The 26,268-nt window shown below is 41.7% G+C and overlaps 58 non-coding genes and 9 pseudogenes across 58 annotated transcripts; all 67 read right to left on the bottom strand.

The window, feature by feature from the left end:
- Positions 1-47: 47 nt before the first annotated feature.
- Positions 48-167, bottom strand: LOC119561697 (annotated as a pseudogene).
- Positions 168-441: 274 nt separating this feature from the next.
- LOC119561555 lies at positions 442-560 on the bottom strand. The gene has a single exon (XR_005221298.1). It is a non-coding gene; the product is annotated as a 5S ribosomal RNA (ribosomal RNA).
- Positions 561-833: 273 nt separating this feature from the next.
- LOC119561619 lies at positions 834-952 on the bottom strand. The gene has a single exon (XR_005221357.1). It is a non-coding gene; the product is annotated as a 5S ribosomal RNA (ribosomal RNA).
- Positions 953-1,229: 277 nt separating this feature from the next.
- Positions 1,230-1,350, bottom strand: LOC119561572. The gene has a single exon (XR_005221313.1). It is a non-coding gene; the product is annotated as a 5S ribosomal RNA (ribosomal RNA).
- A 275-nt stretch (positions 1,351-1,625) lies between these two features.
- On the bottom strand, positions 1,626-1,744 carry LOC119561552. Its single transcript, XR_005221296.1, has one exon. It is a non-coding gene; the product is annotated as a 5S ribosomal RNA (ribosomal RNA).
- A 273-nt stretch (positions 1,745-2,017) lies between these two features.
- On the bottom strand, positions 2,018-2,137 carry LOC119561676 (annotated as a pseudogene).
- Positions 2,138-2,414: 277 nt separating this feature from the next.
- On the bottom strand, positions 2,415-2,532 carry LOC119561633. Its single transcript, XR_005221371.1, has one exon. It is a non-coding gene; the product is annotated as a 5S ribosomal RNA (ribosomal RNA).
- Positions 2,533-2,805: 273 nt separating this feature from the next.
- LOC119561678 lies at positions 2,806-2,925 on the bottom strand (annotated as a pseudogene).
- Positions 2,926-3,197: 272 nt separating this feature from the next.
- Positions 3,198-3,317, bottom strand: LOC119561670 (annotated as a pseudogene).
- A 276-nt stretch (positions 3,318-3,593) lies between these two features.
- LOC119561659 lies at positions 3,594-3,712 on the bottom strand. The gene has a single exon (XR_005221397.1). It is a non-coding gene; the product is annotated as a 5S ribosomal RNA (ribosomal RNA).
- A 270-nt stretch (positions 3,713-3,982) lies between these two features.
- Positions 3,983-4,102, bottom strand: LOC119561666 (annotated as a pseudogene).
- A 275-nt stretch (positions 4,103-4,377) lies between these two features.
- Positions 4,378-4,496, bottom strand: LOC119561551. Its single transcript, XR_005221295.1, has one exon. It is a non-coding gene; the product is annotated as a 5S ribosomal RNA (ribosomal RNA).
- A 274-nt stretch (positions 4,497-4,770) lies between these two features.
- Positions 4,771-4,888, bottom strand: LOC119561639. The gene has a single exon (XR_005221377.1). It is a non-coding gene; the product is annotated as a 5S ribosomal RNA (ribosomal RNA).
- Positions 4,889-5,162: 274 nt separating this feature from the next.
- On the bottom strand, positions 5,163-5,281 carry LOC119561550. The gene has a single exon (XR_005221294.1). It is a non-coding gene; the product is annotated as a 5S ribosomal RNA (ribosomal RNA).
- A 274-nt stretch (positions 5,282-5,555) lies between these two features.
- LOC119561549 lies at positions 5,556-5,674 on the bottom strand. Its single transcript, XR_005221293.1, has one exon. It is a non-coding gene; the product is annotated as a 5S ribosomal RNA (ribosomal RNA).
- A 274-nt stretch (positions 5,675-5,948) lies between these two features.
- LOC119561617 lies at positions 5,949-6,067 on the bottom strand. Its single transcript, XR_005221356.1, has one exon. It is a non-coding gene; the product is annotated as a 5S ribosomal RNA (ribosomal RNA).
- Positions 6,068-6,340: 273 nt separating this feature from the next.
- LOC119561695 lies at positions 6,341-6,458 on the bottom strand (annotated as a pseudogene).
- A 271-nt stretch (positions 6,459-6,729) lies between these two features.
- On the bottom strand, positions 6,730-6,848 carry LOC119561548. The gene has a single exon (XR_005221292.1). It is a non-coding gene; the product is annotated as a 5S ribosomal RNA (ribosomal RNA).
- A 273-nt stretch (positions 6,849-7,121) lies between these two features.
- On the bottom strand, positions 7,122-7,240 carry LOC119561738. The gene has a single exon (XR_005221436.1). It is a non-coding gene; the product is annotated as a 5S ribosomal RNA (ribosomal RNA).
- Positions 7,241-7,519: 279 nt separating this feature from the next.
- Positions 7,520-7,638, bottom strand: LOC119561575. Its single transcript, XR_005221316.1, has one exon. It is a non-coding gene; the product is annotated as a 5S ribosomal RNA (ribosomal RNA).
- Positions 7,639-7,912: 274 nt separating this feature from the next.
- LOC119561737 lies at positions 7,913-8,031 on the bottom strand. The gene has a single exon (XR_005221435.1). It is a non-coding gene; the product is annotated as a 5S ribosomal RNA (ribosomal RNA).
- A 277-nt stretch (positions 8,032-8,308) lies between these two features.
- Positions 8,309-8,428, bottom strand: LOC119561656. Its single transcript, XR_005221394.1, has one exon. It is a non-coding gene; the product is annotated as a 5S ribosomal RNA (ribosomal RNA).
- Positions 8,429-8,702: 274 nt separating this feature from the next.
- LOC119561736 lies at positions 8,703-8,821 on the bottom strand. Its single transcript, XR_005221434.1, has one exon. It is a non-coding gene; the product is annotated as a 5S ribosomal RNA (ribosomal RNA).
- A 274-nt stretch (positions 8,822-9,095) lies between these two features.
- Positions 9,096-9,215, bottom strand: LOC119561669 (annotated as a pseudogene).
- A 274-nt stretch (positions 9,216-9,489) lies between these two features.
- On the bottom strand, positions 9,490-9,609 carry LOC119561672 (annotated as a pseudogene).
- A 273-nt stretch (positions 9,610-9,882) lies between these two features.
- Positions 9,883-10,001, bottom strand: LOC119561616. Its single transcript, XR_005221355.1, has one exon. It is a non-coding gene; the product is annotated as a 5S ribosomal RNA (ribosomal RNA).
- A 274-nt stretch (positions 10,002-10,275) lies between these two features.
- On the bottom strand, positions 10,276-10,394 carry LOC119561615. Its single transcript, XR_005221354.1, has one exon. It is a non-coding gene; the product is annotated as a 5S ribosomal RNA (ribosomal RNA).
- A 274-nt stretch (positions 10,395-10,668) lies between these two features.
- LOC119561735 lies at positions 10,669-10,787 on the bottom strand. The gene has a single exon (XR_005221433.1). It is a non-coding gene; the product is annotated as a 5S ribosomal RNA (ribosomal RNA).
- A 275-nt stretch (positions 10,788-11,062) lies between these two features.
- LOC119561614 lies at positions 11,063-11,181 on the bottom strand. Its single transcript, XR_005221353.1, has one exon. It is a non-coding gene; the product is annotated as a 5S ribosomal RNA (ribosomal RNA).
- A 274-nt stretch (positions 11,182-11,455) lies between these two features.
- Positions 11,456-11,573, bottom strand: LOC119561657. The gene has a single exon (XR_005221395.1). It is a non-coding gene; the product is annotated as a 5S ribosomal RNA (ribosomal RNA).
- Positions 11,574-11,847: 274 nt separating this feature from the next.
- On the bottom strand, positions 11,848-11,966 carry LOC119561612. The gene has a single exon (XR_005221351.1). It is a non-coding gene; the product is annotated as a 5S ribosomal RNA (ribosomal RNA).
- A 275-nt stretch (positions 11,967-12,241) lies between these two features.
- Positions 12,242-12,360, bottom strand: LOC119561611. Its single transcript, XR_005221350.1, has one exon. It is a non-coding gene; the product is annotated as a 5S ribosomal RNA (ribosomal RNA).
- Positions 12,361-12,634: 274 nt separating this feature from the next.
- On the bottom strand, positions 12,635-12,753 carry LOC119561734. The gene has a single exon (XR_005221432.1). It is a non-coding gene; the product is annotated as a 5S ribosomal RNA (ribosomal RNA).
- Positions 12,754-13,028: 275 nt separating this feature from the next.
- Positions 13,029-13,148, bottom strand: LOC119561668 (annotated as a pseudogene).
- Positions 13,149-13,423: 275 nt separating this feature from the next.
- On the bottom strand, positions 13,424-13,542 carry LOC119561732. Its single transcript, XR_005221430.1, has one exon. It is a non-coding gene; the product is annotated as a 5S ribosomal RNA (ribosomal RNA).
- A 274-nt stretch (positions 13,543-13,816) lies between these two features.
- On the bottom strand, positions 13,817-13,935 carry LOC119561610. Its single transcript, XR_005221349.1, has one exon. It is a non-coding gene; the product is annotated as a 5S ribosomal RNA (ribosomal RNA).
- Positions 13,936-14,209: 274 nt separating this feature from the next.
- On the bottom strand, positions 14,210-14,328 carry LOC119561609. The gene has a single exon (XR_005221348.1). It is a non-coding gene; the product is annotated as a 5S ribosomal RNA (ribosomal RNA).
- A 274-nt stretch (positions 14,329-14,602) lies between these two features.
- On the bottom strand, positions 14,603-14,721 carry LOC119561608. The gene has a single exon (XR_005221347.1). It is a non-coding gene; the product is annotated as a 5S ribosomal RNA (ribosomal RNA).
- Positions 14,722-14,995: 274 nt separating this feature from the next.
- LOC119561607 lies at positions 14,996-15,114 on the bottom strand. The gene has a single exon (XR_005221346.1). It is a non-coding gene; the product is annotated as a 5S ribosomal RNA (ribosomal RNA).
- Positions 15,115-15,388: 274 nt separating this feature from the next.
- Positions 15,389-15,507, bottom strand: LOC119561606. The gene has a single exon (XR_005221345.1). It is a non-coding gene; the product is annotated as a 5S ribosomal RNA (ribosomal RNA).
- Positions 15,508-15,781: 274 nt separating this feature from the next.
- On the bottom strand, positions 15,782-15,900 carry LOC119561605. Its single transcript, XR_005221344.1, has one exon. It is a non-coding gene; the product is annotated as a 5S ribosomal RNA (ribosomal RNA).
- A 274-nt stretch (positions 15,901-16,174) lies between these two features.
- Positions 16,175-16,293, bottom strand: LOC119561604. Its single transcript, XR_005221343.1, has one exon. It is a non-coding gene; the product is annotated as a 5S ribosomal RNA (ribosomal RNA).
- Positions 16,294-16,567: 274 nt separating this feature from the next.
- On the bottom strand, positions 16,568-16,686 carry LOC119561731. The gene has a single exon (XR_005221429.1). It is a non-coding gene; the product is annotated as a 5S ribosomal RNA (ribosomal RNA).
- Positions 16,687-16,960: 274 nt separating this feature from the next.
- LOC119561730 lies at positions 16,961-17,079 on the bottom strand. The gene has a single exon (XR_005221428.1). It is a non-coding gene; the product is annotated as a 5S ribosomal RNA (ribosomal RNA).
- Positions 17,080-17,355: 276 nt separating this feature from the next.
- On the bottom strand, positions 17,356-17,474 carry LOC119561729. The gene has a single exon (XR_005221427.1). It is a non-coding gene; the product is annotated as a 5S ribosomal RNA (ribosomal RNA).
- A 274-nt stretch (positions 17,475-17,748) lies between these two features.
- On the bottom strand, positions 17,749-17,867 carry LOC119561727. Its single transcript, XR_005221426.1, has one exon. It is a non-coding gene; the product is annotated as a 5S ribosomal RNA (ribosomal RNA).
- Positions 17,868-18,141: 274 nt separating this feature from the next.
- LOC119561603 lies at positions 18,142-18,260 on the bottom strand. Its single transcript, XR_005221342.1, has one exon. It is a non-coding gene; the product is annotated as a 5S ribosomal RNA (ribosomal RNA).
- Positions 18,261-18,535: 275 nt separating this feature from the next.
- On the bottom strand, positions 18,536-18,654 carry LOC119561726. The gene has a single exon (XR_005221425.1). It is a non-coding gene; the product is annotated as a 5S ribosomal RNA (ribosomal RNA).
- A 274-nt stretch (positions 18,655-18,928) lies between these two features.
- LOC119561725 lies at positions 18,929-19,047 on the bottom strand. Its single transcript, XR_005221424.1, has one exon. It is a non-coding gene; the product is annotated as a 5S ribosomal RNA (ribosomal RNA).
- Positions 19,048-19,321: 274 nt separating this feature from the next.
- On the bottom strand, positions 19,322-19,440 carry LOC119561600. Its single transcript, XR_005221340.1, has one exon. It is a non-coding gene; the product is annotated as a 5S ribosomal RNA (ribosomal RNA).
- Positions 19,441-19,714: 274 nt separating this feature from the next.
- On the bottom strand, positions 19,715-19,832 carry LOC119561638. Its single transcript, XR_005221376.1, has one exon. It is a non-coding gene; the product is annotated as a 5S ribosomal RNA (ribosomal RNA).
- Positions 19,833-20,106: 274 nt separating this feature from the next.
- LOC119561724 lies at positions 20,107-20,225 on the bottom strand. The gene has a single exon (XR_005221423.1). It is a non-coding gene; the product is annotated as a 5S ribosomal RNA (ribosomal RNA).
- A 274-nt stretch (positions 20,226-20,499) lies between these two features.
- On the bottom strand, positions 20,500-20,618 carry LOC119561723. Its single transcript, XR_005221422.1, has one exon. It is a non-coding gene; the product is annotated as a 5S ribosomal RNA (ribosomal RNA).
- Positions 20,619-20,892: 274 nt separating this feature from the next.
- LOC119561599 lies at positions 20,893-21,011 on the bottom strand. The gene has a single exon (XR_005221339.1). It is a non-coding gene; the product is annotated as a 5S ribosomal RNA (ribosomal RNA).
- A 274-nt stretch (positions 21,012-21,285) lies between these two features.
- On the bottom strand, positions 21,286-21,404 carry LOC119561722. The gene has a single exon (XR_005221421.1). It is a non-coding gene; the product is annotated as a 5S ribosomal RNA (ribosomal RNA).
- Positions 21,405-21,678: 274 nt separating this feature from the next.
- On the bottom strand, positions 21,679-21,797 carry LOC119561720. Its single transcript, XR_005221419.1, has one exon. It is a non-coding gene; the product is annotated as a 5S ribosomal RNA (ribosomal RNA).
- Positions 21,798-22,071: 274 nt separating this feature from the next.
- LOC119561719 lies at positions 22,072-22,190 on the bottom strand. Its single transcript, XR_005221418.1, has one exon. It is a non-coding gene; the product is annotated as a 5S ribosomal RNA (ribosomal RNA).
- Positions 22,191-22,464: 274 nt separating this feature from the next.
- Positions 22,465-22,583, bottom strand: LOC119561718. The gene has a single exon (XR_005221417.1). It is a non-coding gene; the product is annotated as a 5S ribosomal RNA (ribosomal RNA).
- Positions 22,584-22,857: 274 nt separating this feature from the next.
- LOC119561717 lies at positions 22,858-22,976 on the bottom strand. The gene has a single exon (XR_005221416.1). It is a non-coding gene; the product is annotated as a 5S ribosomal RNA (ribosomal RNA).
- Positions 22,977-23,250: 274 nt separating this feature from the next.
- LOC119561716 lies at positions 23,251-23,369 on the bottom strand. Its single transcript, XR_005221415.1, has one exon. It is a non-coding gene; the product is annotated as a 5S ribosomal RNA (ribosomal RNA).
- Positions 23,370-23,643: 274 nt separating this feature from the next.
- On the bottom strand, positions 23,644-23,762 carry LOC119561715. The gene has a single exon (XR_005221414.1). It is a non-coding gene; the product is annotated as a 5S ribosomal RNA (ribosomal RNA).
- Positions 23,763-24,037: 275 nt separating this feature from the next.
- Positions 24,038-24,156, bottom strand: LOC119561714. The gene has a single exon (XR_005221413.1). It is a non-coding gene; the product is annotated as a 5S ribosomal RNA (ribosomal RNA).
- Positions 24,157-24,430: 274 nt separating this feature from the next.
- On the bottom strand, positions 24,431-24,549 carry LOC119561713. Its single transcript, XR_005221412.1, has one exon. It is a non-coding gene; the product is annotated as a 5S ribosomal RNA (ribosomal RNA).
- A 274-nt stretch (positions 24,550-24,823) lies between these two features.
- On the bottom strand, positions 24,824-24,942 carry LOC119561711. Its single transcript, XR_005221411.1, has one exon. It is a non-coding gene; the product is annotated as a 5S ribosomal RNA (ribosomal RNA).
- Positions 24,943-25,216: 274 nt separating this feature from the next.
- Positions 25,217-25,335, bottom strand: LOC119561598. Its single transcript, XR_005221338.1, has one exon. It is a non-coding gene; the product is annotated as a 5S ribosomal RNA (ribosomal RNA).
- A 274-nt stretch (positions 25,336-25,609) lies between these two features.
- On the bottom strand, positions 25,610-25,728 carry LOC119561710. Its single transcript, XR_005221410.1, has one exon. It is a non-coding gene; the product is annotated as a 5S ribosomal RNA (ribosomal RNA).
- A 274-nt stretch (positions 25,729-26,002) lies between these two features.
- LOC119561708 lies at positions 26,003-26,121 on the bottom strand. Its single transcript, XR_005221408.1, has one exon. It is a non-coding gene; the product is annotated as a 5S ribosomal RNA (ribosomal RNA).
- Positions 26,122-26,268: the final 147 nt, after the last annotated feature.

Here is a 26,268-nt window from a genome sequence, read left to right as displayed (position 1 = left end):
TTCAGATTGCGTTGAAAAATATAAAAGCGGCAAAAAGTTGTTGACGAGGCCAACAACGACGCGGTGTTCCCAAGCGGGTCCCTCATCTAAGTACTAACCGCGCCCGACGCTGCTTAATTTCGGTGATCGACGAGAACCGATGTGTTCAGCGTGGTATGGTCGTTGGCGAAAGTCGGAGGGCTGAGCGTTGGCCTTATACTCTGAATTGGAATTTCGGTCCTGCTACCTTCGCCAATATTAAAAATGCTTTTAATCAGAATAAATGGACTGAAACGGTTTGGAGTCGTGTGCTTTAAAGAAAAAAATCAGTGCAAGAAATAATTTTGAAATAGTCGAAATTGAAATTCTGGATAAATTTTTCATTTGAATTTTGAATTTGCAGCGAAAAATGCTATTCAGATTGCGTTGAAAAATATAAAAGCGGCAAAAAGTTGTTGACGAGGCCAACAACACGCGGTGTTCCCAAGCGGTCCCCCATCTAAGTACTAACCGCGCCCGACGCTGCTTAATTTCGGTGATCGGACGAGAACCGATGTGTTCAGCGTGGTATGGTCGTTGGCGAAAGTCGGAGGGCTGAGCGTTGGCCTTATACTCTGAATTGGAATTTCGGTCCTGCTACCTTCGCCAATATTAAAAATGCTTTTAATCGAAATAAATGGACTGAATGGTTTGGAGTCGTGTGCTTTAAGAAAAAAATCAGTGCAAGAAATAATTTTGAAATAGTCGAAATTGAAATTCTGGATAAATTTTTTCATTTGAATTTGAATTTGCAGCGAAAAATGCTATTCAGATTGCGTTGAAAAATATAAAAGCGGCAAAAAAGTTGTTGACGAGGCCAACAACACGCGGTGTTCCCAAGCGGTCCCTCATCTAAGTACTAACCGCGCCCGACGCTGCTTAATTTCGGTGATCGGACGAGAACCGATGTGTTCAGCGTGGTATGGTCGTTGGCGAAAGTCGGAGGGCTGAGCGTTGGCCTTATACTCTGAATTGGAATTTCGGTCCTGCTACCTTCGGCCAATTATTAAAAATGCTTTAATCGAAATAAATGGACTGAAACGGTTTGGAGTCGTGTGCTTTAAGAAAAAAATCAGTGCAAGAAATAATTTTGAAATAGTCGAAAATTGAAATTCTGGATAAATTTTTCATTTGAATTTTTGAATTTGCAGCGAAAAATGCTATTCAGATTGCGTTGAAAAAATATAAAAGCGGCAAAAAGTTGTTGACGAGGCCAACAACACGCGGTGTTCCCAAGCGGTCCCCCATCTAAGTACTAACCGCGCCCGACGCTGCTTAATTTCGGTGATCGGGGACGAGAACCGATGTGTTCAGCGTGGTATGGTCGTTGGCGAAAGTCGGAGGGCTGAGCGTTGGCCTTATACTCTGAATTGGAATTTCGGTCCTGCTACCTTCGGCCAATATTAAAAATGCTTTTAATCGAAATAAATGGACTGAAACGGTTTGGAGTCGTGTGCTTTAAGAAAAAAATCAGTGCAAGAAATAATTTTGAAATAGTCGAAATTGAAATTCTGGATAAATTTTTCATTTGAATTTTGAATTTGCAGCGAAAAATGCTATTCAGATTGCGTTGAAAAATATAAAAAGCGGCAAAAGTTGTTGACGAGGGCCAACAACACGCGGTGTTCCCAAGCGGTCCCCCATCTAAGTACTAACCGCGCCCGACGCTGCTTAATTTCGGTGATCGGACGAGAACCGATGTGTTCAGCGTGGTATGGTCGTTGGCGAAAGTCGGAGGGCTGAGCGTTGGCCTTATACTCTGATTGGAATTTCGGTCCTGCTACCTTCGGCCAATATTAAAAATGCTTTAATCGAAATAAATGGACTGAAACGGTTTGGAGTCGTGTGCTTTAGGAAAAAAAATCAGTGCAAGAAATAATTTTGAAATAGTCGAAATTGAAATTCTGGATAAATTTTTCATTTGAATTTTGAATTTGCAGCGAAAAATGCTATTCAGATTGCGTTGAAAAATATAAAAGCGGCAAAAAGTTGTTGACGAGGCCAACAACACGCGGTGTTCCCAAGCGGGTCCCTCATCTAAGTACTAACCGCGCCCGACGCTGCTTAATTTCGGTGATCGGACGAGAACCGATGTGTTCAGCGTGGTATGGTCGTTGGCGAAAGTCGGAGGGCTGAGCGTTGGCCTTATACTCTGAATTGGAATTTCGGTCCTGCTACCTTCGGCCAATATTAAAAATGCTTTTAATCGAAATAAATGGACTGAAACGGTTTGGAGTCGTGTGCTTTAAGAAAAAAAATCAGTGCAAGAAATAATTTTGAAATAGTCGAAATTGAAATTCTGGATAAAATTTTTCATTTGAATTTTTGAATTTGCAGCGAAAAATGCTATTCAGATTGCGTTGAAAAATATAAAAGCGGCAAAAAGTTGTTGACGAGGCCAACAACACGCGGTGTTCCCAGCGGTCCCCCATCTAAGTACTAACCGCGCCCGACGCTGCTTAATTTCGGTGATCGGACGAGAACCGATGTGTTCAGCGTGGTATGGTCGTTGGCGAAAGTCGGAGGGCCTGAGCGTTGCCTTATACTCTGAATTGGAATTTCGGTCCTGCTACCTTCGGCCAATATTAAAAATGCCTTTTAATCGAAATAAATGGACTGAAACGGTTTGGAGTCGTGTGCTTTAAGAAAAAAATCAGTGCAAGAAATAATTTTGAAATAGTCGAAATTGAAATTCTGGATAAATTTTCATTTGAATTTGAATTTGCAGCGAAAAATGCTATTCAGATTGCGTTGAAAAATATAAAAGCGGCAAAAAGTTGTTGACGAGGCCAACAACACGCGGTGTTCCCAAGCGGTCCCTCATCTAAGTACTAACCGCGCCCGACGCTGCTTAATTTCGGTGATCGGACGAGAAACCGATGTGTTCAGCGTGGTATGGTCGTTGGCGAAAGTCGGAGGGCTGAGCGTTGGCCTTATACTCTGAATTGGAATTTCGGTCCTGCTACCTTCGGCCAATATTAAAATGCTTTTAATCGAAATAAATGGACTGAAACGGTTTGGAGTCGTGTGCTTAAGAAAAAATCAGTGCAAGAAATAATTTTGAAATAGTCGAAATTGAAATTCTGGATAAATTTTTCATTTGAATTTTGAATTTGCAGCGAAAAATGCTATTCAGATTGCGTTGAAAAATATAAAAAGCGGCAAAAAGTTGTTGACGAGGCCAACAACACGCGGTGTTCCCAAGCGGTCCCTCATCTAAGTACTAACCGCGCCCGACGCTGCTTAATTTCGGTGATCGGACGAGAACCGATGTGTTTCAGCGTGGTATGGTCGTTGGCGAAAGTCGGAGGGCTGAGCGTTGGCCTTATACTCTGAATTGGAATTTCGGTCCTGCTACCTTCGGCCAATATTAAAAATGCTTTTAATCGAAATAAATGGACTGAAACGGTTTGGAGTCGTGTGCTTTAAGAAAAAAATCAGTGCAAGAAATAATTTTGAAAATAGTCGAAATTGAAATTCTGGATAAATTTTTCATTTGAATTTTGAATTTGCAGCGAAAAATGCTATTCAGATTGCGTTGAAAAATATAAAAGCGGCAAAAAAGTTGTTGACGAGGCCAACAACACGCGGTGTTCCCAAGCGGTCCCCCATCTAAGTACTAACCGCGCCCGACGCTGCTTAATTTCGGTGATCGGACGAGAACCGATGTGTTCAGCGTGGTATGGTCGTTGCGAAAGTCGGAGGGCTGAGCGTTGGCCTTATACTCTGAATTGGAATTTCGGTCCTGCTACCTTCGGCCAATATTAAAAATGCTTTTAATCGAAATAAATGGACTGAAACGGTTTGGAGTCGTGTGCTTTAAGAAAAAAATCAGTGCAAGAAATATTTGAAATAGTCGAAATTGAAATTCTGGATAAATTTTCATTTGAATTTTGAATTTGCAGCGAAACTGCTATTTCAGATTGCGTTTGAAAAATATAAAAGCGGCAAAAGTTGTTGACGAGGCCAACAACACGCGGTTGTTCCCAAGCGGTCCCTCATCTAAGTACTAACCGCGCCCGACGCTGCTTAATTTCGGTGATCGGACGAGAACCGATGTGTTCAGCGTGGTATGGTCGTTGGCGAAAGTCGGAGGGCTGAGCGTTGGCCTTATACTCTGAATTGGAATTTCGGTCCTGCTACCTTCGGCCAATATTAAAAATGCTTTTAATCGAAATAAATGGACTGAAACGGTTTGGAGGTCGTGTGCTTTAAGAAAAAAATCAGTGCAAGAAATAATTTTGAAATAGTCGAAATTGAAATTCTGGATAAATTTTTCATTTGAATTTTGAATTTGCAGCGAAAAATGCTATTCAGATTGCGTTGAAAAATATAAAAGCGGCAAAAAGTTGTTGACGAGGCCAACAACACGCGGTGTTCCCAAGCGGTCCCCCATCTAAGTACTAACCGCGCCCGACGCTGCTTAATTTCGGTGATCGGACGAGAACCGATGTGTTCAGCGTGGTATGGTCGTTGGCGAAAGTCGGAGGGCTGAGCGTTGGCCTTATACTCTGAATTGGAATTTCGGTCCTGCTACCTTCGGCCAATATTAAAAATGCTTTTAATCGAAATAAATGGACTGAAACGGTTTGGAGTCGTGTGCTTTAAGAAAAAAATCAGTGCAAGAAATAATTTTGAAATAGTCGAAATTGAAATTCTGGATAAATTTTTCATTTGAATTTTGAATTTGCAGCGAAAAATGCTATTCAGATTGCGTTGAAAAATATAAAAGCGGCAAAAAGTTGTTGACGAGGCCAACAACACGCGGTGTTCCCAAGCGGTCCCCATCTAAGTACTAACCGCGCCCGACGCTGCTTAATTTCGGTGATCGGACGAGAACCGATGTGTTCAGCGTGGTATGGTCGTTGGCGAAAGTCGGAGGGCTGAGCGTTGGCCTTATACTCTGAATTGGAATTTCGGTCCTGCTACCTTCGGCCAATATTAAAAATGCTTTTAATCGAAATAAATGGACTGAAACGGTTTGGAGTCGTGTGCTTTAAGAAAAAAATCAGTGCAAGAAATAATTTTGAAATAGTCGAAATTGAAATTCTGGATAAATTTTTCATTTGAATTTTGAATTTGCAGCGAAAAATGCTATTCAGATTGCGTTGAAAAATATAAAAGCGGCAAAAAGTTGTTGACGAGGCCAACAACACGCGGTGTTCCCAAGCGGTCCCCCATCTAAGTACTAACCGCGCCCGACGCTGCTTAATTTCGGTGATCGGACGAGAACCGATGTGTTCAGCGTGGTATGGTCGTTGGCGAAAGTCGGAGGGCTGAGCGTTGGCCTTATACTCTGAATTGGAATTTCGGTCCTGCTACCTTCGGCCAATATTAAAAATGCTTTTAATCGAAATAAATGGACTGAAACGGTTTGGAGTCGTGTGCTTTAAGAAAAAAATCAGTGCAAGAAATAATTTTGAAATAGTCGAAATTGAAATTCTGGATAAAATTTTCATTTGAATTTTGAATTTGCAGCGAAAAATGCTATTCAGATTGCGTTGAAAAATATAAAAGCGGCAAAAAGTTGTTGACGAGGCCAACAACACGCGGTGTTCCCAAGCGGTCCCCCATCTAAGTACTAACCGCGCCCGACGCTGCTTAATTTCGGTGATCGGACGAGAACCGATGTGTTCAGCGTGGTATGGTCGTTGGCGAAAGTCGGAGGGCTGAGCGTTGGCCTTATACTCTGAATTGGAATTTCGGTCCTGCTACCTTCGGCCAATATTAAAAATGCTTTTAATCGAAATAAATGGACTGAAACGGTTTGGAGTCGTGTGCTTTAAGAAAAAAATCAGTGCAAGAAATAATTTTGAAATAGTCGAAATTGAAATTCTGGATAAATTTTTCATTTGAATTTTGAATTTGCAGCGAAAAATGCTATTCAGATTGCGTTGAAAAATATAAAAGCGGCAAAAAGTTGTTGACGAGGCCAACAACACGCGGTGTTCCCAAGCGGTCCCTCATCTAAGTACTAACCGCGCCCGACGCTGCTTAATTTCGGTGATCGGACGAGAACCGATGTGTTCAGCGTGGTATGGTCGTTGGCGAAAGTCGGAGGGCTGAGCGTTGGCCTTATACTCTGAATTGGAATTTCGGTCCTGCTACCTTCGGCCAATATTAAAAATGCTTTTAATCGAAATAAATGGACTGAAACGGTTTGGAGTCGTGTGCTTTAAGAAAAAAATCAGTGCAAGAAATAATTTTGAAATAGTCGAAATTGAAATTCTGGATAAATTTTTCATTTGAATTTTGAATTTGCAGCGAAAAATGCTATTCAGATTGCGTTGAAAATATAAAAGCGGCAAAAAGTTGTTGACGAGGCCAACAACACGCGGTGTTCCCAAGCGGTCCCCATCTAAGTACTAACCGCGCCCGACGCTGCTTAATTTCGGTGATCGACGAGAACCGATGTGTTTCAGCGTGGTATGGTCGTTGGCGAAAGTCGGAGGGCTGAGCGTTGGCCTTATACTCTGAATTGGAATTTCGGTCCTGCTACCTTCGGCCAATATTAAAAATGCTTTAATCGAAATAAATGGACTGAAACGGTTTGGAGTCGTGTGCTTTAAGAAAAAAATCAGTGCAAGAAATAATTTTGAAATAGTCGAAATTGAAATTCTGGATAAATTTTTCATTTGAATTTGAATTTGCAGCGAAAATGCTATTCAGATTGCGTTGAAAAATATAAAAGCGGCAAAAAGTTGTTGACGAGGCCAACAACACGCGGTGTTCCCAAGCGGTCCCCCATCTAAGTACTAACCGCGCCCGACGCTGCTTAATTTCGGTGATCGGACGAGAACCGATGTGTTCAGCGTGGTATGGTCGTTGGCGAAAGTCGGAGGGCTGAGCGTTGGCCTTATACTCTGAATTGGAATTTCGGTCCTGCTACCTTCGGCCAATATTAAAAATGCTTTTAATCGAAATAAATGGACTGAAACGGTTTGGAGTCGTGTGCTTTAAGAAAAAAATCAGTGCAAGAAATAATTTTGAAATAGTCGAAATTGAAATTCTGGATAAATTTTCATTTGAATTTTGAATTTGCAGCGAAAAATGCTATTCAGATTGCGTTGAAAAATATAAAAGCGGCAAAAAGTTGTTGACGAGGCCAACAACACGCGGTGTTCCCAAGCGGTCCCCCATCTAAGTACTAACCGCGCCCGACGCTGCTTAATTTCGGTGATCGGACGAGAACCGATGTGTTCAGCGTGGTATGGTCGTTGGCGAAAGTCGGAGGGCTGAGCGTTGGCCTTATACTCTGAATTGGAATTTCGGTCCTGCTACCTTCGGCCAATATTAAAAATGCTTTTATAATCGAAATAAATGGACTGAAACGGTTTGGAGTCGTGTGCTTTAAGAAAAAAAATCAGTGCAAGAAATAATTTTGAAATAGTCGAAATTGAAATTCTGGATAAATTTTTCATTTGAATTTTGAATTTGCAGCGAAAAATGCTATTCAGTATTGCGTTGAAAAATATAAAAGCGGCAAAAAAGTTGTTGACGAGGCCAACAACACGAGGTGTTCCCAAGCGGTCCCTCATCTAAGTACTAACCGCGCCCGACGCTGCTTAATTTCGGTGATCGGACGAGAACCGATGTGTTCAGCGTGGTATGGTCGTTGGCGAAAGTCGGAGGGCTGAGCGTTGGCCTTATACTCTGAATTGGAATTTCGGTCCTGCTACCTTCGGCCAATATTAAAAATGCTTTTAATCGAAATAAATGGACTGAAACGGTTTGGAGTCGTGTGCTTTAAGAAAAAATCAGTGCAAGAAATAATTTTGAAATAGTCGAAAATTGAAATTCTGGATAAATTTTTCATTTGAATTTTGAATTTGCAGCGAAAAATGCTATTCAGATTGCGTTGAAAAATATAAAAGCGGCAAAAAGTTGTTGACGAGGCCAACAACACGCGGTGTTCCCAAGCGGTCCCCCATCTAAGTACTAACCGCGCCCGACGCTGCTTAATTTCGGTGATCGGACGAGAACCGATGTGTTCAGCGTGGTATGGTCGTTGGCGAAAGTCGGAGGGCTGAGCGTTGGCCTTATACTCTGAATTGGAATTTCGGTCCTGCTACCTTCGGCCAATATTAAAAAATGCTTTTAATCGAAATAAATGGACTGAAACGGTTTGGAGTCGTGTGCTTTAAGAAAAAAAATCAGTGCAAGAAATAATTTTGAAATAGTCGAAATTGAAATTCTGGATAAATTTTTCATTTGAATTTTGAATTTGCAGCGAAAAAATGCTATTCAGATTGCGTTGAAAAATATAAAAGCGGCAAAAAGTTGTTGACGAGGCCAACAACACGCGGTGTTCCCAAGCGGTCCCCCCATCTAAGTACTAACCGCGCCCGACGCTGCTTAATTTCGGTGATCGGACGAGAACCGATGTGTTCAGCGTGGTATGGTCGTTGGCGAAAGTCGGAGGGCTGAGCGTTGGCCTTATACTCTGAATTGGAATTTCGGTCCTGCTACCTTCGGCCAATATTAAAAATGCTTTTAATCGAAATAAATGGACTGAAACGGTTTGGAGTCGTGTGCTTTAAGAAAAAAAATCAGTGCAAGAAATAATTTGAAATAGTCGAAATTGAAATTCTGGATAAATTTTTCATTTGAATTTTGAATTTGCAGCGAAAAATGCTATTCAGATTGCGTTGAAAAATATAAAAGCGGCAAAAAGTTGTTGACGAGGCCAACAACACGCGGTGTTCCCAAGCGGTCCCCCATCTAAGTACTAACCGCGCCCGACGCTGCTTAATTTCGGTGATCGGACGAGAACCGATGTGTTCAGCGTGGTATGGTCGTTGGCGAAAGTCGGAGGGCTGAGCGTTGGCCTTATACTCTGAATTGGAATTTCGGTCCTGCTACCTTCGGCCAATATTAAAAATGCTTTTAATCGAAATAAATGGACTGAAACGGTTTGGAGTCGTGTGCTTTAAGAAAAAAATCAGTGCAAGAAATAATTTTGAAATAGTCGAAATTGAAATTCTGGATAAATTTTTCATTTGAATTTTGAATTTGCAGCGAAAAATGCTATTCAGATTGCGTTGAAAAATATAAAAGCGGCAAAAAGTTGTTGACGAGGCCAACAACACGCGGTGTTCCCAAGCGGTCCCCTCATCTAAGTACTAACCGCGCCCGACGCTGCTTAATTTCGGTGATCGGACGAGAACCGATGTGTTCAGCGTGGTATGGTCGTTGGCGAAAGTCGGAGGGCTGAGCGTTGGCCTTATACTCTGAATTGGAATTTCGGTCCTGCTACCTTCGGCCAATATTAAAAATGCTTTTAATCGAAATAAATGGACTGAAACGGTTTGGAGTCGTGTGCTTTAAGAAAAAAATCAGTGCAAGAAATAATTTTGAAATAGTCGAAATTGAAATTCTGGATAAATTTTTCATTTGAATTTTGAATTTGCAGCGAAAAATGCTATTCAGATTGCGTTGAAAAATATAAAAGCGGCAAAAAGTTGTTGACGAGGCCAACAACACGCGGTGTTCCCAAGCGGTCCCTCATCTAAGTACTAACCGCGCCCGAACGCTGCTTAATTTCGGTGATCGGACGAGAACCGATGTGTTCAGCGTGGTATGGTCGTTGGCGAAAGTCGGAGGGCTGAGCGTTGGCCTTATACTCTGAATTGGAATTTCGGTCCTGCTACCTTCGGCCAATATTAAAAATGCTTTTAATCGAAATAAATGGACTGAAACGGTTTGGAGTCGTGTGCTTTAAGAAAAAAATCAGTGCAAGAAATAATTTTGAAATAGTCGAAATTGAAATTCTGGATAAATTTTCATTTGAATTTTGAATTTGCAGCGAAAAATGCTATTCAGATTGCGTTGAAAAATATAAAAGCGGCAAAAAGTTGTTGACGAGGCCAACAACACGCGGTGTTCCCAAGCGGTCCCTCATCTAAGTACTAACCGCGCCCGACGCTGCTTAATTTCGGTGATCGGACGAGAACCGATGTGTTCAGCGTGGTATGGTCGTTGGCGAAAGTCGGAGGGCTGAGCGTTGGCCTTATACTCTGAATTGGAATTTCGGTCCTGCTACCTTCGGCCAATATTAAAAATGCTTTTAATCGAAATAAATGGACTGAAACGGTTTGGAGTCGTGTGCTTTAAGAAAAAAATCAGTGCAAGAAATAATTTTGAAATAGTCGAAATTGAAATTCTGGATAAATTTTTCATTTGAATTTTGAATTTGCAGCGAAAAATGCTATTCAGATTGCGTTGAAAAATATAAAAGCGGCAAAAAGTTGTTGACGAGGCCAACAACACGCGGTGTTCCCAAGCGGTCCCTCATCTAAGTACTAACCGCGCCCGACGCTGCTTAATTTCGGTGATCGGACGAGAACCGATGTGTTCAGCGTGGTATGGTCGTTGGCGAAAGTCGGAGGGCTGAGCGTTGGCCTTATACTCTGAATTGGAATTTCGGTCCTGCTACCTTCGGCCAATATTAAAAATGCTTTTAATCGAAATAAATGGACTGAAACGGTTTGGAGTCGTGTGCTTTAAGAAAAAAATCAGTGCAAGAAATAATTTTGAAATAGTCGAAATTGAAATTCTGGATAAATTTTTCATTTGAATTTTGAATTTGCAGCGAAAAATGCTATTCAGATTGCGTTGAAAAATATAAAAGCGGCAAAAAGTTGTTGACGAGGCCAACAACACGCGGTGTTCCCAAGCGGTCCCCCATCTAAGTACTAACCGCGCCCGACGCTGCTTAATTTCGGTGATCGGACGAGAACCGATGTGTTCAGCGTGGTATGGTCGTTGGCGAAAGTCGGAGGGCTGAGCGTTGGCCTTATACTCTGAATTGGAATTTCGGTCCTGCTACCTTCGGCCAATATTAAAAATGCTTTTAATCGAAATAAATGGACTGAAACGGTTTGGAGTCGTGTGCTTTAAGAAAAAAATCAGTGCAAGAAATAATTTTGAAATAGTCGAAATTGAAATTCTGGATAAATTTTTCATTTGAATTTTGAATTTGCAGCGAAAAAATGCTATTCAGATTGCGTTGAAAAATATAAAAGCGGCAAAAAGTTGTTGACGAGGCCAACAACACGCGGTGTTCCCAAGCGGTCCCTCATCTAAGTACTAACCGCGCCCGACGCTGCTTAATTTCGGTGATCGGACGAGAACCGATGTGTTCAGCGTGGTATGGTCGTTGGCGAAAGTCGGAGGGCTGAGCGTTGGCCTTATACTCTGAATTGGAATTTCGGTCCTGCTACCTTCGGCCAATATTAAAAATGCTTTTAATCGAAATAAATGGACTGAAACGGTTTGGAGTCGTGTGCTTTAAGAAAAAAATCAGTGCAAGAAATAATTTTGAAATAGTCGAAATTGAAATTCTGGATAAATTTTTCATTTGAATTTTGAATTTGCAGCGAAAAATGCTATTCAGATTGCGTTGAAAAATATAAAAGCGGCAAAAAGTTGTTGACGAGGCCAACAACACGCGGTGTTCCAAGCGGTCCCCCATCTAAGTACTAACCGCGCCCGACGCTGCTTAATTTCGGTGATCGGACGAGAACCGATGTGTTCAGCGTGGTATGGTCGTTGGCGAAAGTCGGAGGGCTGAGCGTTGGCCTTATACTCTGAATTGGAATTTCGGTCCTGCTACCTTCGGCCAATATTAAAAATGCTTTTAATCGAAATAAATGGACTGAAACGGTTTGGAGTCGTGTGCTTTAAGAAAAAAATCAGTGCAAGAAATAATTTTGAAATAGTCGAAATTGAAATTCTGGATAAATTTTTCATTTGAATTTTGAATTTGCAGCGAAAAATGCTATTCAGATTGCGTTGAAAAATATAAAAGCGGCAAAAAGTTGTTGACGAGGCCAACAACACGCGGTGTTCCCAAGCGGTCCCTCATCTAAGTACTAACCGCGCCCGACGCTGCTTAATTTCGGTGATCGGACGAGAACCGATGTGTTCAGCGTGGTATGGTCGTTGGCGAAAGTCGGAGGGCTGAGCGTTGGCCTTATACTCTGAATTGGAATTTCGGTCCTGCTACCTTCGGCCAATATTAAAAATGCTTTTAATCGAAATAAATGGACTGAAACGGTTTGGAGTCGTGTGCTTTAAGAAAAAAAATCAGTGCAAGAAATAATTTTGAAATAGTCGAAATTGAAATTCTGGATAAATTTTTCATTTGAATTTTGAATTTGCAGCGAAAAATGCTATTCAGATTGCGTTGAAAAATATAAAAGCGGCAAAAAGTTGTTGACGAGGCCAACAACACGCGGTGTTCCCAAGCGGTCCCTCATCTAAGTACTAACCGCGCCCGACGCTGCTTAATTTCGGTGATCGGACGAGAACCGATGTGTTCAGCGTGGTATGGTCGTTGGCGAAAGTCGGAGGGCTGAGCGTTGGCCTTATACTCTGAATTGGAATTTCGGTCCTGCTACCTTCGGCCAATATTAAAAATGCTTTTAATCGAAATAAATGGACTGAAACGGTTTGGAGTCGTGTGCTTTAAGAAAAAAATCAGTGCAAGAAATAATTTTGAAATAGTCGAAATTGAAATTCTGGATAAATTTTTCATTTGAATTTTGAATTTGCAGCGAAAAATGCTATTCAGATTGCGTTGAAAAATATAAAAGCGGCAAAAAGTTGTTGACGAGGCCAACAACACGCGGTGTTCCCAAGCGGTCCCCCATCTAAGTACTAACCGCGCCCGACGCTGCTTAATTTCGGTGATCGGACGAGAACCGATGTGTTCAGCGTGGTATGGTCGTTGGCGAAAGTCGGAGGGCTGAGCGTTGGCCTTATACTCTGAATTGGAATTTCGGTCCTGCTACCTTCGGCCAATATTAAAAATGCTTTTAATCGAAATAAATGGACTGAAACGGTTTGGAGTCGTGTGCTTTAAGAAAAAAATCAGTGCAAGAAATAATTTTGAAATAGTCGAAATTGAAATTCTGGATAAATTTTTCATTTGAATTTTGAATTTGCAGCGAAAAAATGCTATTCAGATTGCGTTGAAAAATATAAAAGCGGCAAAAAGTTGTTGACGAGGCCAACAACACGCGGTGTTCCCAAGCGGTCCCCTCATCTAAGTACTAACCGCGCCCGACGCTGCTTAATTTCGGTGATCGGACGAGAACCGATGTGTTCAGCGTGGTATGGTCGTTGGCGAAAGTCGGAGGGCTGAGCGTTGGCCTTATACTCTGAATTGGAATTTCGGTCCTGCTACCTTCGGCCAATATTAAAAATGCTTTTAATCGAAATAAATGGACTGAAACGGTTTGGAGTCGTGTGCTTTAAGAAAAAAATCAGTGCAAGAAATAATTTTGAAATAGTCGAAATTGAAATTCTGGATAAATTTTTCATTTGAATTTTGAATTTGCAGCGAAAAAATGCTATTCAGATTGCGTTGAAAAATATAAAAGCGGCAAAAAGTTGTTGACGAGGCCAACAACACGCGGTGTTCCCAAGCGGTCCCCCATCTAAGTACTAACCGCGCCCGACGCTGCTTAATTTCGGTGATCGGACGAGAACCGATGTGTTCAGCGTGGTATGGTCGTTGGCGAAAGTCGGAGGGCTGAGCGTTGGCCTTATACTCTGAATTGGAATTTCGGTCCTGCTACCTTCGGCCAATATTAAAAATGCTTTTAATCGAAATAAATGGACTGAAACGGTTTGGAGTCGTGTGCTTTAAGAAAAAAATCAGTGCAAGAAATAATTTTGAAATAGTCGAAATTGAAATTCTGGATAAATTTTTCATTTGAATTTTGAATTTGCAGCGAAAAATGCTATTCAGATTGCGTTGAAAAATATAAAAGCGGCAAAAAGTTGTTGACGAGGCCAACAACACGCGGTGTTCCCAAGCGGTCCCTCATCTAAGTACTAACCGCGCCCGACGCTGCTTAATTTCGGTGATCGGACGAGAACCGATGTGTTCAGCGTGGTATGGTCGTTGGCGAAAGTCGGAGGGCTGAGCGTTGGCCTTATACTCTGAATTGGAATTTCGGTCCTGCTACCTTCGGCCAATATTAAAAATGCTTTTAATCGAAATAAATGGACTGAAACGGTTTGGAGTCGTGTGCTTTAAGAAAAAAATCAGTGCAAGAAATAATTTTGAAATAGTCGAAATTGAAATTCTGGATAAATTTTTCATTTGAATTTTGAATTTGCAGCGAAAAATGCTATTCAGATTGCGTTGAAAAATATAAAAGCGGCAAAAAGTTGTTGACGAGGCCAACAACACGCGGTGTTCCCAAGCGGTCCCTCATCTAAGTACTAACCGCGCCCGACGCTGCTTAATTTCGGTGATCGGACGAGAACCGATGTGTTCAGCGTGGTATGGTCGTTGGCGAAAGTCGGAGGGCTGAGCGTTGGCCTTATACTCTGAATTGGAATTTCGGTCCTGCTACCTTCGGCCAATATTAAAAATGCTTTTAATCGAAATAAATGGACTGAAACGGTTTGGAGTCGTGTGCTTTAAGAAAAAAATCAGTGCAAGAAATAATTTTGAAATAGTCGAAATTGAAATTCTGGATAAATTTTTCATTTGAATTTTGAATTTGCAGCGAAAAATGCTATTCAGATTGCGTTGAAAAATATAAAAGCGGCAAAAAGTTGTTGACGAGGCCAACAACACGCGGTGTTCCCAAGCGGTCCCTCATCTAAGTACTAACCGCGCCCGACGCTGCTTAATTTCGGTGATCGGACGAGAACCGATGTGTTCAGCGTGGTATGGTCGTTGGCGAAAGTCGGAGGGCTGAGCGTTGGCCTTATACTCTGAATTGGAATTTCGGTCCTGCTACCTTCGGCCAATATTAAAAATGCTTTTAATCGAAATAAATGGACTGAAACGGTTTGGAGTCGTGTGCTTTAAGAAAAAAATCAGTGCAAGAAATAATTTTGAAATAGTCGAAATTGAAATTCTGGATAAATTTTTCATTTGAATTTTGAATTTGCAGCGAAAAATGCTATTCAGATTGCGTTGAAAAATATAAAAGCGGCAAAAAGTTGTTGACGAGGCCAACAACACGCGGTGTTCCCAAGCGGTCCCTCATCTAAGTACTAACCGCGCCCGACGCTGCTTAATTTCGGTGATCGGACGAGAACCGATGTGTTCAGCGTGGTATGGTCGTTGGCGAAAGTCGGAGGGCTGAGCGTTGGCCTTATACTCTGAATTGGAATTTCGGTCCTGCTACCTTCGGCCAATATTAAAAATGCTTTTAATCGAAATAAATGGACTGAAACGGTTTGGAGTCGTGTGCTTTAAGAAAAAAATCAGTGCAAGAAATAATTTTGAAATAGTCGAAATTGAAATTCTGGATAAATTTTTCATTTGAATTTTGAATTTGCAGCGAAAAATGCTATTCAGATTGCGTTGAAAAATATAAAAGCGGCAAAAAGTTGTTGACGAGGCCAACAACACGCGGTGTTCCCAAGCGGTCCCTCATCTAAGTACTAACCGCGCCCGACGCTGCTTAATTTCGGTGATCGGACGAGAACCGATGTGTTCAGCGTGGTATGGTCGTTGGCGAAAGTCGGAGGGCTGAGCGTTGGCCTTATACTCTGAATTGGAATTTCGGTCCTGCTACCTTCGGCCAATATTAAAAATGCTTTTAATCGAAATAAATGGACTGAAACGGTTTGGAGTCGTGTGCTTTAAGAAAAAAATCAGTGCAAGAAATAATTTTGAAATAGTCGAAATTGAAATTCTGGATAAATTTTTCATTTGAATTTTGAATTTGCAGCGAAAAATGCTATTCAGATTGCGTTGAAAAATATAAAAGCGGCAAAAAGTTGTTGACGAGGCCAACAACACGCGGTGTTCCCAAGCGGTCCCTCATCTAAGTACTAACCGCGCCCGACGCTGCTTAATTTCGGTGATCGGACGAGAACCGATGTGTTCAGCGTGGTATGGTCGTTGGCGAAAGTCGGAGGGCTGAGCGTTGGCCTTATACTCTGAATTGGAATTTCGGTCCTGCTACCTTCGGCCAATATTAAAAATGCTTTTAATCGAAATAAATGGACTGAAACGGTTTGGAGTCGTGTGCTTTAAGAAAAAAATCAGTGCAAGAAATAATTTTGAAATAGTCGAAATTGAAATTCTGGATAAATTTTTCATTTGAATTTTGAATTTGCAGCGAAAAATGCTATTCAGATTGCGTTGAAAAATATAAAAGCGGCAAAAAGTTGTTGACGAGGCCAACAACACGCGGTGTTCCCAAGCGGTCCCTCATCTAAGTACTAACCGCGCCCGACGCTGCTTAATTTCGGTGATCGGACGAGAACCGATGTGTTCAGCGTGGTATGGTCGTTGGCGAAAGTCGGAGGGCTGAGCGTTGGCCTTATACTCTGAATTGGAATTTCGGTCCTGCTACCTTCGGCCATTATTAAAAATGCTTTTAATCGAAATAAATGGACTGAAACGGTTTGGAGTCGTGTGCTTTAAGAAAAAAATCAGTGCAAGAAATAATTTTGAAATAGTCGAAATTGAAATTCTGGATAAATTTTTCATTTGAATTTTGAATTTGCAGCGAAAAATGCTATTCAGATTGCGTTGAAAAATATAAAAGCGGCAAAAAGTTGTTGACGAGGCCAACAACACGCGGTGTTCCCAAGCGGTCCCCCATCTAAGTACTAACCGCGCCCGACGCTGCTTAATTTCGGTGATCGGACGAGAACCGATGTGTTCAGCGTGGTATGGTCGTTGGCGAAAGTCGGAGGGCTGAGCGTTGGCCTTATACTCTGAATTGGAATTTCGGTCCTGCTACCTTCGGCCAATATTAAAAATGCTTTTAATCGAAATAAATGGACTGAAACGGTTTGGAGTCGTGTGCTTTAAGAAAAAAATCAGTGCAAGAAATAATTTTGAAATAGTCGAAATTGAAATTCTGGATAAATTTTTCATTTGAATTTTGAATTTGCAGCGAAAAATGCTATTCAGATTGCGTTGAAAAATATAAAAGCGGCAAAAAGTTGTTGACGAGGCCAACAACACGCGGTGTTCCCAAGCGGTCCCCCATCTAAGTACTAACCGCGCCCGACGCTGCTTAATTTCGGTGATCGGACGAGAACCGATGTGTTCAGCGTGGTATGGTCGTTGGCGAAAGTCGGAGGGCTGAGCGTTGGCCTTATACTCTGAATTGGAATTTCGGTCCTGCTACCTTCGGCCAATATTAAAAATGCTTTTAATCGAAATAAATGGACTGAAACGGTTTGGAGTCGTGTGCTTTAAGAAAAAAAATCAGTGCAAGAAATAATTTTGAAATAGTCGAAATTGAAATTCTGGATAAATTTTTCATTTGAATTTTGAATTTGCAGCGAAAAAATGCTATTCAGATTGCGTTGAAAAATATAAAAGCGGCAAAAAGTTGTTGACGAGGCCAACAACACGCGGTGTTCCCAAGCGGTCCCCCATCTAAGTACTAACCGCGCCCGACGCTGCTTAATTTCGGTGATCGGACGAGAACCGATGTGTTCAGCGTGGTATGGTCGTTGGCGAAAGTCGGAGGGCTGAGCGTTGGCCTTATACTCTGAATTGGAATTTCGGTCCTGCTACCTTCGGCCAATATTAAAAATGCTTTTAATCGAAATAAATGGACTGAAACGGTTTGGAGTCGTGTGCTTTAAGAAAAAAATCAGTGCAAGAAATAATTTTGAAATAGTCGAAATTGAAATTCTGGATAAATTTTTCATTTGAATTTTGAATTTGCAGCGAAAAATGCTATTCAGATTGCGTTGAAAAATATAAAAGCGGCAAAAAGTTGTTGACGAGGCCAACAACACGCGGTGTTCCCAAGCGGTCCCCCATCTAAGTACTAACCGCGCCCGACGCTGCTTAATTTCGGTGATCGGACGAGAACCGATGTGTTCAGCGTGGTATGGTCGTTGGCGAAAGTCGGAGGGCTGAGCGTTGGCCTTATACTCTGAATTGGAATTTCGGTCCTGCTACCTTCGGCCAATATTAAAAATGCTTTTAATCGAAATAAATGGACTGAAACGGTTTGGAGTCGTGTGCTTTAAGAAAAAAATCAGTGCAAGAAATAATTTTGAAATAGTCGAAATTGAAATTCTGGATAAATTTTTCATTTGAATTTTGAATTTGCAGCGAAAAATGCTATTCAGATTGCGTTGAAAAATATAAAAGCGGCAAAAAGTTGTTGACGAGGCCAACAACACGCGGTGTTCCCAAGCGGTCCCTCATCTAAGTACTAACCGCGCCCGACGCTGCTTAATTTCGGTGATCGGACGAGAACCGATGTGTTCAGCGTGGTATGGTCGTTGGCGAAAGTCGGAGGGCTGAGCGTTGGCCTTATACTCTGAATTGGAATTTCGGTCCTGCTACCTTCGGCCAATATTAAAAATGCTTTTAATCGAAATAAATGGACTGAAACGGTTTGGAGTCGTGTGCTTTAAGAAAAAAATCAGTGCAAGAAATAATTTTGAAATAGTCGAAATTGAAATTCTGGATAAATTTTTCATTTGAATTTTGAATTTGCAGCGAAAAAATGCTATTCAGATTGCGTTGAAAAATATAAAAGCGGCAAAAAGTTGTTGACGAGGCCAACAACACGCGGTGTTCCCAAGCGGTCCCCCATCTAAGTACTAACCGCGCCCGACGCTGCTTAATTTCGGTGATCGGACGAGAACCGATGTGTTCAGCGTGGTATGGTCGTTGGCGAAAGTCGGAGGGCTGAGCGTTGGCCTTATACTCTGAATTGGAATTTCGGTCCTGCTACCTTCGGCCAATATTAAAAATGCTTTTAATCGAAATAAATGGACTGAAACGGTTTGGAGTCGTGTGCTTTAAGAAAAAAATCAGTGCAAGAAATAATTTTGAAATAGTCGAAATTGAAATTCTGGATAAATTTTTCATTTGAATTTTGAATTTGCAGCGAAAAATGCTATTCAGATTGCGTTGAAAAATATAAAAGCGGCAAAAAGTTGTTGACGAGGCCAACAACACGCGGTGTTCCCAAGCGGTCCCCCATCTAAGTACTAACCGCGCCCGACGCTGCTTAATTTCGGTGATCGGACGAGAACCGATGTGTTCAGCGTGGTATGGTCGTTGGCGAAAGTCGGAGGGCTGAGCGTTGGCCTTATACTCTGAATTGGAATTTCGGTCCTGCTACCTTCGGCCAATATTAAAAATGCTTTTAATCGAAATAAATGGACTGAAACGGTTTGGAGTCGTGTGCTTTAAGAAAAAAATCAGTGCAAGAAATAATTTTGAAATAGTCGAAATTGAAATTCTGGATAAATTTTTCATTTGAATTTTGAATTTGCAGCGAAAAATGCTATTCAGATTGCGTTGAAAAATATAAAAGCGGCAAAAAGTTGTTGACGAGGCCAACAACACGCGGTGTTCCCAAGCGGTCCCTCATCTAAGTACTAACCGCGCCCGACGCTGCTTAATTTCGGTGATCGGACGAGAACCGATGTGTTCAGCGTGGTATGGTCGTTGGCGAAAGTCGGAGGGCTGAGCGTTGGCCTTATACTCTGAATTGGAATTTCGGTCCTGCTACCTTCGGCCAATATTAAAAATGCTTTTAATCGAAATAAATGGACTGAAACGGTTTGGAGTCGTGTGCTTTAAGAAAAAAATCAGTGCAAGAAATAATTTTGAAATAGTCGAAATTGAAATTCTGGATAAATTTTTCATTTGAATTTTGAATTTGCAGCGAAAAATGCTATTCAGATTGCGTTGAAAAATATAAAAGCGGCAAAAAGTTGTTGACGAGGCCAACAACACGCGGTGTTCCCAAGCGGTCCCCATCTAAGTACTAACCGCGCCCGACGCTGCTTAATTTCGGTGATCGGACGAGAACCGATGTGTTCAGCGTGGTATGGTCGTTGGCGAAAGTCGGAGGGCTGAGCGTTGGCCTTATACTCTGAATTGGAATTTCGGTCCTGCTACCTTCGGCCAATATTAAAAATGCTTTTAATCGAAATAAATGGACTGAAACGGTTTGGAGTCGTGTGCTTTAAGAAAAAAATCAGTGCAAGAAATAATTTTGAAATAGTCGAAATTGAAATTCTGGATAAATTTTTCATTTGAATTTTGAATTTGCAGCGAAAAATGCTATTCAGATTGCGTTGAAAAATATAAAAGCGGCAAAAAGTTGTTGACGAGGCCAACAACACGCGGTGTTCCCAAGCGGTCCCCCATCTAAGTACTAACCGCGCCCGACGCTGCTTAATTTCGGTGATCGGACGAGAACCGATGTGTTCAGCGTGGTATGGTCGTTGGCGAAAGTCGGAGGGCTGAGCGTTGGCCTTATACTCTGAATTGGAATTTCGGTCCTGCTACCTTCGGCCAATATTAAAAATGCTTTTAATCGAAATAAATGGACTGAAACGGTTTGGAGTCGTGTGCTTTAAGAAAAAAATCAGTGCAAGAAATAATTTTGAAATAGTCGAAATTGAAATTCTGGATAAATTTTTCATTTGAATTTTGAATTTGCAGCGAAAAATGCTATTCAGATTGCGTTGAAAAATATAAAAGCGGCAAAAAGTTGTTGACGAGGCCAACAACACGCGGTGTTCCCAAGCGGTCCCCCATCTAAGTACTAACCGCGCCCGACGCTGCTTAATTTCGGTGATCGGACGAGAACCGATGTGTTCAGCGTGGTATGGTCGTTGGCGAAAGTCGGAGGGCTGAGCGTTGGCCTTATACTCTGAATTGGAATTTCGGTCCTGCTACCTTCGGCCAATATTAAAAATGCTTTTAATCGAAATAAATGGACTGAAACGGTTTGGAGTCGTGTGCTTTAAGAAAAAAATCAGTGCAAGAAATAATTTTGAAATAGTCGAAATTGAAATTCTGGATAAATTTTTCATTTGAATTTTGAATTTGCAGCGAAAAATGCTATTCAGATTGCGTTGAAAAATATAAAAGCGGCAAAAAGTTGTTGACGAGGCCAACAACACGCGGTGTTCCCAAGCGGTCCCTCATCTAAGTACTAACCGCGCCCGACGCTGCTTAATTTCGGTGATCGGACGAGAACCGATGTGTTCAGCGTGGTATGGTCGTTGGCGAAAGTCGGAGGGCTGAGCGTTGGCCTTATACTCTGAATTGGAATTTCGGTCCTGCTACCTTCGGCCAATATTAAAAATGCTTTTAATCGAAATAAATGGACTGAAACGGTTTGGAGTCGTGTGCTTTAAGAAAAAAATCAGTGCAAGAAATAATTTTGAAATAGTCGAAATTGAAATTCTGGATAAATTTTTCATTTGAATTTTGAATTTGCAGCGAAAAATGCTATTCAGATTGCGTTGAAAAATATAAAAGCGGCAAAAAGTTGTTGACGAGGCCAACAACACGCGGTGTTCCCAAGCGGTCCCCCATCTAAGTACTAACCGCGCCCGACGCTGCTTAATTTCGGTGATCGGACGAGAACCGATGTGTTCAGCGTGGTATGGTCGTTGGCGAAAGTCGGAGGGCTGAGCGTTGGCCTTATACTCTGAATTGGAATTTCGGTCCTGCTACCTTCGGCCAATATTAAAAATGCTTTTAATCGAAATAAATGGACTGAAACGGTTTGGAGTCGTGTGCTTTAAGAAAAAAATCAGTGCAAGAAATAATTTTGAAATAGTCGAAATTGAAATTCTGGATAAATTTTTCATTTGAATTTTGAATTTGCAGCGAAAAATGCTATTCAGATTGCGTTGAAAAATATAAAAGCGGCAAAAAGTTGTTGACGAGGCCAACAACACGCGGTGTTCCCAAGCGGTCCCCCATCTAAGTACTAACCGCGCCCGACGCTGCTTAATTTCGGTGATCGGACGAGAACCGATGTGTTCAGCGTGGTATGGTCGTTGGCGAAAGTCGGAGGGCTGAGCGTTGGCCTTATACTCTGAATTGGAATTTCGGTCCTGCTACCTTCGGCCAATATTAAAAATGCTTTTAATCGAAATAAATGGACTGAAACGGTTTGGAGTCGTGTGCTTTAAGAAAAAAATCAGTGCAAGAAATAATTTTGAAATAGTCGAAATTGAAATTCTGGATAAATTTTTCATTTGAATTTTGAATTTGCAGCGAAAAATGCTATTCAGATTGCGTTGAAAAATATAAAAGCGGCAAAAAGTTGTTGACGAGGCCAACAACACGCGGTGTTCCCAAGCGGTCCCCCATCTAAGTACTAACCGCGCCCGACGCTGCTTAATTTCGGTGATCGGACGAGAACCGATGTGTTCAGCGTGGTATGGTCGTTGGCGAAAGTCGGAGGGCTGAGCGTTGGCCTTATACTCTGAATTGGAATTTCGGTCCTGCTACCTTCGGCCAATATTAAAAATGCTTTTAATCGAAATAAATGGACTGAAACGGTTTGGAGTCGTGTGCTTTAAGAAAAAAATCAGTGCAAGAAATAATTTTGAAATAGTCGAAATTGAAATTCTGGATAAATTTTTCATTTGAATTTTGAATTTGCAGCGAAAAATGCTATTCAGATTGCGTTGAAAAATATAAAAGCGGCAAAAAGTTGTTGACGAGGCCAACAACACGCGGTGTTCCCAAGCGGTCCCCCATCTAAGTACTAACCGCGCCCGACGCTGCTTAATTTCGGTGATCGGACGAGAACCGATGTGTTCAGCGTGGTATGGTCGTTGGCGAAAGTCGGAGGGCTGAGCGTTGGCCTTATACTCTGAATTGGAATTTCGGTCCTGCTACCTTCGGCCAATATTAAAAATGCTTTTAATCGAAATAAATGGACTGAAACGGTTTGGAGTCGTGTGCTTTAAGAAAAAAATCAGTGCAAGAAATAATTTTGAAATAGTCGAAATTGAAATTCTGGATAAATTTTTCATTTGAATTTTGAATTTGCAGCGAAAAATGCTATTCAGATTGCGTTGAAAAATATAAAAGCGGCAAAAAGTTGTTGACGAGGCCAACAACACGCGGTGTTCCCAAGCGGTCCCCCATCTAAGTACTAACCGCGCCCGACGCTGCTTAATTTCGGTGATCGGACGAGAACCGATGTGTTCAGCGTGGTATGGTCGTTGGCGAAAGTCGGAGGGCTGAGCGTTGGCCTTATACTCTGAATTGGAATTTCGGTCCTGCTACCTTCGGCCAATATTAAAAATGCTTTTAATCGAAATAAATGGACTGAAACGGTTTGGAGTCGTGTGCTTTAAGAAAAAAATCAGTGCAAGAAATAATTTTGAAATAGTCGAAATTGAAATTCTGGATAAATTTTTCATTTGAATTTTGAATTTGCAGCGAAAAATGCTATTCAGATTGCGTTGAAAAATATAAAAGCGGCAAAAAGTTGTTGACGAGGCCAACAACACGCGGTGTTCCCAAGCGGTCCCCCATCTAAGTACTAACCGCGCCCGACGCTGCTTAATTTCGGTGATCGGACGAGAACCGATGTGTTCAGCGTGGTATGGTCGTTGGCGAAAGTCGGAGGGCTGAGCGTTGGCCTTATACTCTGAATTGGAATTTCGGTCCTGCTACCTTCGGCCAATATTAAAAATGCTTTTAATCGAAATAAATGGACTGAAACGGTTTGGAGTCGTGTGCTTTAAGAAAAAAATCAGTGCAAGAAATAATTTTGAAATAGTCGAAATTGAAATTCTGGATAAATTTTTCATTTGAATTTTGAATTTGCAGCGAAAAATGCTATTCAGATTGCGTTGAAAAATATAAAAGCGGCAAAAAGTTGTTGACGAGGCCAACAACACGCGGTGTTCCCAAGCGGTCCCCCATCTAAGTACTAACCGCGCCCGACGCTGCTTAATTTCGGTGATCGGACGAGAACCGATGTGTTCAGCGTGGTATGGTCGTTGGCGAAAGTCGGAGGGCTGAGCGTTGGCCTTATACTCTGAATTGGAATTTCGGTCCTGCTACCTTCGGCCAATATTAAAAAATGCTTTTAATCGAAATAAATGGACTGAAACGGTTTGGAGTCGTGTGCTTTAAGAAAAAAATCAGTGCAAGAAATAATTTTGAAATAGTCGAAATTGAAATTCTGGATAAATTTTTCATTTGAATTTTGAATTTGCAGCGAAAAATGCTATTCAGATTGCGTTGAAAAATATAAAAGCGGCAAAAAGTTGTTGACGAGGCCAACAACACGCGGTGTTCCCAAGCGGTCCCCCATCTAAGTACTAACCGCGCCCGACGCTGCTTAATTTCGGTGATCGGACGAGAACCGATGTGTTCAGCGTGGTATGGTCGTTGGCGAAAGTCGGAGGGCTGAGCGTTGGCCTTATACTCTGAATTGGAATTTCGGTCCTGCTACCTTCGGCCAATATTAAAAATGCTTTTAATCGAAATAAATGGACTGAAACGGTTTGGAGTCGTGTGCTTTAAGAAAAAAATCAGTGCAAGAAATAATTTTGAAATAGTCGAAATTGAAATTCTGGATAAATTTTTCATTTGAATTTTGAATTTGCAGCGAAAAATGCTATTCAGATTGCGTTGAAAAATATAAAAGCGGCAAAAAGTTGTTGACGAGGCCAACAACACGCGGTGTTCCCAAGCGGTCCCCCATCTAAGTACTAACCGCGCCCGACGCTGCTTAATTTCGGTGATCGGACGAGAACCGATGTGTTCAGCGTGGTATGGTCGTTGGCGAAAGTCGGAGGGCTGAGCGTTGGCCTTATACTCTGAATTGGAATTTCGGTCCTGCTACCTTCGGCCAATATTAAAAATGCTTTTAATCGAAATAAATGGACTGAAACGGTTTGGAGTCGTGTGCTTTAAGAAAAAAATCAGTGCAAGAAATAATTTTGAAATAGTCGAAATTGAAATTCTGGATAAATTTTTCATTTGAATTTTGAATTTGCAGCGAAAAATGCTATTCAGATTGCGTTGAAAAATATAAAAGCGGCAAAAAGTTGTTGACGAGGCCAACAACACGCGGTGTTCCCAAGCGGTCCCCCATCTAAGTACTAACCGCGCCCGACGCTGCTTAATTTCGGTGATCGGACGAGAACCGATGTGTTCAGCGTGGTATGGTCGTTGGCGAAAGTCGGAGGGCTGAGCGTTGGCCTTATACTCTGAATTGGAATTTCGGTCCTGCTACCTTCGGCCAATATTAAAAATGCTTTTAATCGAAATAAATGGACTGAAACGGTTTGGAGTCGTGTGCTTTAAGAAAAAAATCAGTGCAAGAAATAATTTTGAAATAGTCGAAATTGAAATTCTGGATAAATTTTTCATTTGAATTTTGAATTTGCAGCGAAAAATGCTATTCAGATTGCGTTGAAAAATATAAAAGCGGCAAAAAGTTGTTGACGAGGCCAACAACACGCGGTGTTCCCAAGCGGTCCCTCATCTAAGTACTAACCGCGCCCGACGCTGCTTAATTTCGGTGATCGGACGAGAACCGATGTGTTCAGCGTGGTATGGTCGTTGGCGAAAGTCGGAGGGCTGAGCGTTGGCCTTATACTCTGAATTGGAATTTCGGTCCTGCTACCTTCGGCCAATATTAAAAATGCTTTTAATCGAAATAAATGGACTGAAACGGTTTGGAGTCGTGTGCTTTAAGAAAAAAATCAGTGCAAGAAATAATTTTGAAATAGTCGAAATTGAAATTCTGGATAAATTTTTCATTTGAATTTTGAATTTGCAGCGAAAAATGCTATTCAGATTGCGTTGAAAAATATAAAAGCGGCAAAAAGTTGTTGACGAGGCCAACAACACGCGGTGTTCCCAAGCGGTCCCCCATCTAAGTACTAACCGCGCCCGACGCTGCTTAATTTCGGTGATCGGACGAGAACCGATGTGTTCAGCGTGGTATGGTCGTTGGCGAAAGTCGGAGGGCTGAGCGTTGGCCTTATACTCTGAATTGGAATTTCGGTCCTGCTACCTTCGGCCAATATTAAAAATGCTTTTAATCGAAATAAATGGACTGAAACGGTTTGGAGTCGTGTGCTTTAAGAAAAAAATCAGTGCAAGAAATAATTTTGAAATAGTCGAAATTGAAATTCTGGATAAATTTTTCATTTGAATTTTGAATTTGCAGCGAAAAATGCTATTCAGATTGCGTTGAAAAATATAAAAGCGGCAAAAAGTTGTTGACGAGGCCAACAACACGCGGTGTTCCCAAGCGGTCCCCCATCTAAGTACTAACCGCGCCCGACGCTGCTTAATTTCGGTGATCGGACGAGAACCGATGTGTTCAGCGTGGTATGGTCGTTGGCGAAAGTCGGAGGGCTGAGCGTTGGCCTTATACTCTGAATTGGAATTTCGGTCCTGCTACCTTCGGCCAATATTAAAAATGCTTTTAATCGAAATAAATGGACTGAAACGGTTTGGAGTCGTGTGCTTTAAGAAAAAAATCAGTGCAA

The sequence above is a fragment of the Drosophila subpulchrella genome, unplaced genomic scaffold (assembly GCF_014743375.2).
Source record: "Drosophila subpulchrella strain 33 F10 #4 breed RU33 unplaced genomic scaffold, RU_Dsub_v1.1 Primary Assembly Seq359, whole genome shotgun sequence".
NCBI classification, from domain to species: Eukaryota; Metazoa; Arthropoda; class Insecta; order Diptera; family Drosophilidae; genus Drosophila; species Drosophila subpulchrella.
This window is presented reverse-complemented; position numbering and strand designations above follow the sequence as displayed.